The 6,000-nt window shown below is 48.0% G+C and overlaps 1 protein-coding gene across 2 annotated transcripts in view; it reads left to right on the top strand.

Annotated features, from left to right (window-relative positions):
- Positions 1-228: 228 nt before the first annotated feature.
- Positions 229-6,000, top strand: part of LOC133749210 (zinc finger protein 260-like) — a 52,785-nt gene continuing 47,013 nt past the window's right edge. For both annotated transcript variants that reach the window (XM_062178420.1, XM_062178421.1), the window contains exon 1: positions 229-432. The gene's annotated coding sequence lies outside the window, so the exon portion shown is untranslated. The remainder of the gene's footprint in view (positions 433-6,000) is intronic.

Here is a 6,000-nt window from a genome sequence, read left to right as displayed (position 1 = left end):
AACCGAAAGCCCCTCTGGGTTGCAGTCTGTCTCCACCGCCCCAGTCTGAAGCTCTTCCTTGGGGACAGGAATCTCTAGGGATGCCCGGGCGTGGACTACATTTCCCAGAATCGCCAGCGGCCCTGACGTACTACGGCTCTGCCGGCCGGGCTGACTGGGGGAGAACGTCCGTTGTGCGTGCCTGCGCTCGTGGCTCCGGACACAGGAAGTCGCGTTGAGGAGATCCGCCCCGGTTGGCTCCTTCTTGCCGTCACTGACCTCCGCAGGCAGTTTGCAGGACACTCCCTCAGCGTGCTTCCAGCGGATCCGGCGTCTCTGCATCTGCCCACCGTGGCTCCCACGTGCGCGGAACTAATGCCCACGCTCGCCGCCGTTCGCCGCGTTGCTCCGGAGCCCGGGTCTCCAGCAGAGAGGGGCCGGGGACTTTTCACGGTAAGTGTGGCGAACAGGAGGGGCGCGAATGCGCTCTAGGAGAGGGTGGGTGCGCGGGCGGCCGGTGGTCCCTGAGGCGGCTCACCCCGGGCAAGGCTGGGACTCCGACCCCATGCTGCCGCGCGTCTCCAGTCGCTGCTTCCCAGCCGCTCCGCTCCTACCCTGCTCAGACTTTCCTTAGTGTTCTTTGTCGTGGTTACCAGAGGGCGCCGGACGGGAGAACTGCTGAAGCAGGGCAGGCGTGCGGACAGCGAGCGAAGGCAGGCAGCGAGCCTCCCGCTCTGTATTTAAATCAGCCCGGTTCCCACGTCGGCTGGGTCGCCGAGCGCGTTCTGGCTGCGCCTCCCGCTCTATCCGCGGTGGTTACGGCGGGGCGGGCTCGGTGAGGCTCTCCTGGGATCCTGAGGCGGCCGAAGGGGACGGGACGGAGGCTCAGACAAGGATCTACCGCGATGCCCCTAGGCTGCGCCCTGTCCTGCGGGGCCGGTGGGGTCCCCGCGGACACACCTTGCAGCCCGGCCCCCGCAGGCTTGGCTGATAATTTAGAGTTATTGGAAAAGTGCGGAAGGTGCACAGGAGCTTTGTGGATAGAGGCTTCGGAAGTGTTTTGCATTCTGGAGATGGAGGCCATGCAGACATAGCTGATGATTTATTTGGCTGCTTCTCAAATTCTGTCTTCAGCCCTGCGTTCCTCTCATTATCAGGGATGTCGACTGTTATTACTGCTACTGATCTTTGCAAAGTGAGGTGGGGGCTGAAGCTAGTGCAAGTGTACTGCGTGGGTAAATAACTGGAGCTGTTTTAATCTAGATTTGCATACAGTGTAGAACTATAAAAACGTGCACACAGAAAAGTAATTTTTTTTTTCCCTCTGCCCAGTTCTTTACAGTTACCCCACACTCCACACAGCTGGTTATCTTGCATTTTATTTTGTTTTAATTAAGAGGGCTAGTTACTTTTCTTATTTTGGGTTCTGTGTCTAAGTCTGTGACATTTTTGAAATTGGGAGATTATTAGCTATAGATTTTCATAATGTCTGTGGTCATCAGAAACCTCTATACAAGTTGTTAGTGCTAGGAAAGCTAAGAGCAGAGAGGGTAAAGAAAAGAAGTGTCCCATGCCTACACAGTGGAGTAAAGATGTCGCCTTGAAAACTATTGCTGTGGCCGACGCCGCGGCTCACTTGGCTAATCCTCCGCCTGCCGTGCCGGTTCCCTGGGTTCTAGTCCCCCGTTGCTGCGCCGGATTCTGCCCTGGTTGCTCCTCTTCCAGTCCAGCTCTCTGCTGTGGCCCAGCAGGGCAGTGGAGGATGGCCCAAGTGCTTGGGCCCTGCACCCGCATGGGAGACCAGGAGAAGCACCTGGCTCCTGGCTTCAGATCAGCGCAGCGCTGGCCGTAGTTGCCATTTGGCGGGGTGAACCAACAGAAGGAAGACCTTTCTCTCTGTCTCTCTCTCACTGTCTAACTTTGCCGTTCAAAAAAAAAAAAAAAAAAAGAAAAGAAAGAAAGAAAAAAGAAAAAAAAAAACAAAACTATTGCTGTAGGCTGATTTCAGTATAATGTTTTCACCTGAATAATCATGTTTTAGTGATTCACATGTTCGAGTGTTTGGTGCTGCTACCAGATTACTAATTTATGAAACTTGTTTAGCATAATGAAGTCATCTAAGAAGTAAAATAGAAAGTGAATCCTGGGAAGTGGGTGTTAGAATACATCATTCTTTCTCTCAGCCCCAGTGTGTTTCACCAGTATGCTTCCTGTCATAGTGCTTGTGGACAGACAAGCAGTTACGTGTTTCTGCTGAAAAGAGCTGCTTCAAACATATGAAACTATTCTAACTTTACTTTCTGTGCAACCATATTGTGTGCCCCTTAACATAACTTGGAAACAGCCAAGAGTAGGACTAGGACTCCTAGACTCAAGCTAGCTGCCTGTCCATGGCAAATCATTGCCTGCACTGCTCTAAGTTTCTGGCAGGTTATTTAAAATTTGGGAGAGAGAAGTGTTCCATATGAGACATATGATCTGGTAATTTGGCACTGATGTCTTTAAGGAAAAATGCCATATGTGGAAGCAGTCTGATGGTGTTCATTCTTCTTTCCATTAATGACAGTTACTGATGTCTGGTACTGGATGGGAGAAGAGAATCCTCTCTCTGAATTGCATTTAGCCAGGAGGATTCATCTGCGTTTATCTGAGGTCTCTGTGTGGGAATAACCAAAATAATAACCAAAATACTGCATTGTGCAGGTAAAGTTTTTTAAAAGGAAGGGGATAATTTTTTTTTTTTTTTTTTTTTTTACACCACGGCGGCCAAAAGCAGTGGGAGCAGCAGCGGTGGCAGCCAGAGGGCTTGGTGCCGCGACCTCTGCTCGGCAGGACTGGGGGCTCCGCAGTCCATGGCGGCGGTGGCGGCTGTGACAGGGGAGGCTCCTGGCGCGGCTGCTGGGAGGCTAGGACGTTTTCAACTTTCCTCTTTCATTCGCACTGCCGGCTCTGGGCTTTTAGGGGCGAGGAAGCTTCACATGGCCCGGGGAACAACCTTCGCCCTACTGGGCCCAGCCTGGGAGAGGCGGGCCCTTTAGGGCTGAACCTCTCAGGAAGGGATAAATTTTTGAGATGACTCTTGATGTAAAGATTATAATATGTAGTAGATGCTTTTGGTTATAAATTGAGGTTCATTACATTTAAAATTAGTGTATATATTTGAATTTGTTGAGTCCTAGTATTCAGTTTATGTTATCCTTGCTTTTGGTAAATAAATTTTCTCCCATCTGTAATCAAACTTTAAATATTTACTTCATGTATTTAGTATAGTGACAGGGAGAAAGAGAGAGAGAGATCTTTCTTCTGCTGATTCATTTCCCAGATTGGGCCAATGGCTAGGGGTGGGCCAGGCTGAAGCCAGGAGCCAGGATCTTTATCCAGGTCTTCCAGATGGGTGCAGGAGCGAAGGACATTGTTTGCTGCTTTCCCAGGCATATTTAGCAGGGAGTTCTATCAGAAGTGGAGCAGCTAGGACATGAAGTTAGTCTACAATACCAATCTCATGTATATAAATGTTCATGAAGACACTGAAAAAGGTTCATGGAATTTGGAGTAAAAATATGACATTGTTTTGCTATAAAAATTGAAATCCATTCAAAGTTTTTTTTTTTTTCATAATACATGGTTTACACATTTTCCAAGCTTTCTTTATGCAGGGTTTTCAAAATTTATTGCAGCAAAGCAACCTTAATCATTTAATTCCAGTTTTTCGTGATACTTTCTTTTAAAAGATTTATTTTATTTGAAAGGCAGTTACAGAGAGGCTGAGGTAGAAAAAGAGAGAGAGAGAGAGGTCTTCCATCCTCTGGTTCACTCCCCAGATGGCCACAATGGACAGAGTTGTGCCAATCCGAAGCCAGGAGCCAGGAGCTTCTTCCAGGTCTCCCATGTGGGTGCAGGGGCCCAAGGGCTTGGGCCATCTTCTACTGTTTTCCCAGTTCATAACAGAAAGCTGGATTGGAAGTGGAGCAACCAGGACTTTAACCAGCACCCATATGGGATGCCGGCACTGCAGGCAGTGGCTTTACCCACTACGCCAGAGCGCCGACCCCCATGATACTTGAAAGTACCCTTGTATATATGCATATAGAAGTTTCAGAAGAGAATATATGAAACTTTTGAGTAATGTGTTCTGGGAAGTATGACTAGATAAAAAGAAGGGAGTAATGCTTTTGTTTTATGCTCTTCTGCAGTATTTAATAGTTAATATGTGCACCATTATTGCTAAAGATGCATTTTTAAAAGGTAGAGCCTCACAGAGAGAGACAGGGAGAGAGAGAGAGACAGAGAATCATTAATCTGTTGTCGGAGGCCACCCAACAAACCACACAGAGATGCAGCACTCAGTCAATTTATTACCACGTTTATTGCCTCATCGCATTCCAGGCCAAGGTAGGGGGCCCCACGATGAGGGACTGGAGGCCATCTCCCTGGGGAGACTCTTCAACCTCCAGCCCTGAGCACACAGAAAGACAAGGATATATACCCCAGGCCCCATACAGATAACATTCATTGTGTGCAATCATGCATAGCACAGGAACAAAGCAAGTTTACAAGGTAGCAAAGATCAGGGTACAAGCTCGGCTGATAGAACAAAGAACATCATAAACCTTCATCAGAAGTCACATCCTGCCTGCAGGAATGTGGGACAGAAAGTCTTGTGCCTTCAGAACAATAAGCACAGGAAACAGGATTAGATAAGGGATAGCGTCAGCCTGCTGCATCTCATGTCGGGCCAGGGCCACTAGCCCCGACAATCTGTTGGTTCTTTCCCCAAATGGCTGCGATGGTCATGCAGGGACGGGCTGAAGCCAGAAACCTCACGGTCCATTTGATCTCCCATGTGAGTGGCAGGGACCCAAGTGCTGGGATATCTTCTGCCTTTCCTAAGTACCTTACCAGGGAGCTGGGTTTGAAGTAGAGAAACTGGGACTTAACTGGTGCTCAAATGGGATACTGACATTGCAGGCACTGCCTTAATCCAGTGTGCCATAATGCTAGCCCCTCAATTGACATTTTGAAGTTGCATCAGTGCCTCTGAAAATACACAATCTGAATTTACAAGGGAAATGGAAAGAAGTTTCTTCTAACTCCAGTTGGTTCTGGGGACCTTTATTGGACATCATATTGGACATCAGCTCTGACTAGATTGATAAGCCACGCAAAAAAGTCAGAAATTTTGTTAACATTTTGTTCTAAGTTAGTAGTGATGAACATCCAGCTTGTGGGACTATGTGGTCCCTGAAATCGTTTGGTTTGGCCCTGCCAAGGCAACTACGGCTGAGACTGGATAGTCAATAAATCTATAGCAGGCCAATTTTTTTTTAAAGATTATTTATTTGAAAATCAAAGAGAGAGAAGGAGAGGCAGAGAGAGGGGTCTTCCATCCGCTGGTTCACTCTCCAATTGGCTACAACATCTGGAGCTGCACCAATTTGAAGCCAGGAGCCAGGAGCTTCCTCCGGGTCTTCCCACGCTGGTGCGGGGGCGCAAGGACTTGGGCAGTTTTCTTTGCTTTTCTAGGCCATGGTAGAGAGCTGGATCAGAAGTAGAGCAGCCAGAACTCAAACTGGTGCCCATATGGGATGCTGGCACTGTAGGCAGCGGCCTTACCTGCTGTGCCACAGCGCTGGCCCCAGCAGGCTAATATTTTAGTTGGGAATTTTGTATGGCCCATGAATAATGTTCTATAAATATCCAAAGAGCCTTGGCAGAAAAATGGTTCGACCCCTGCAAAATGTAAATGGCAACTCAAAGGCAGTTTACAAATCTATTTAAGAGTGAATGAATGATAACAAATACTAATCCTGTGAAAGACAGATACTTCTAGAGAACACATGCCAAAGATACCCACTGTGCATCTAAATACTGTCTGTATTCCTTCCCAGAAAAGAGAAATGAGAATCCTATGTGATGAGAGAGGCAATTTGCATCAAAAAAAGTGCTGCTGATGTTGGCTCACACAGAACCTGTTTCTGGAGTCAGATGACACATGAAGGTGCATGTTTATGTCTGGCCAGT

Source organism: Lepus europaeus, chromosome 20 (assembly GCF_033115175.1).
Source record: "Lepus europaeus isolate LE1 chromosome 20, mLepTim1.pri, whole genome shotgun sequence".
Classification (NCBI taxonomy): Eukaryota; Metazoa; Chordata; class Mammalia; order Lagomorpha; family Leporidae; genus Lepus; species Lepus europaeus.
This window is presented reverse-complemented; position numbering and strand designations above follow the sequence as displayed.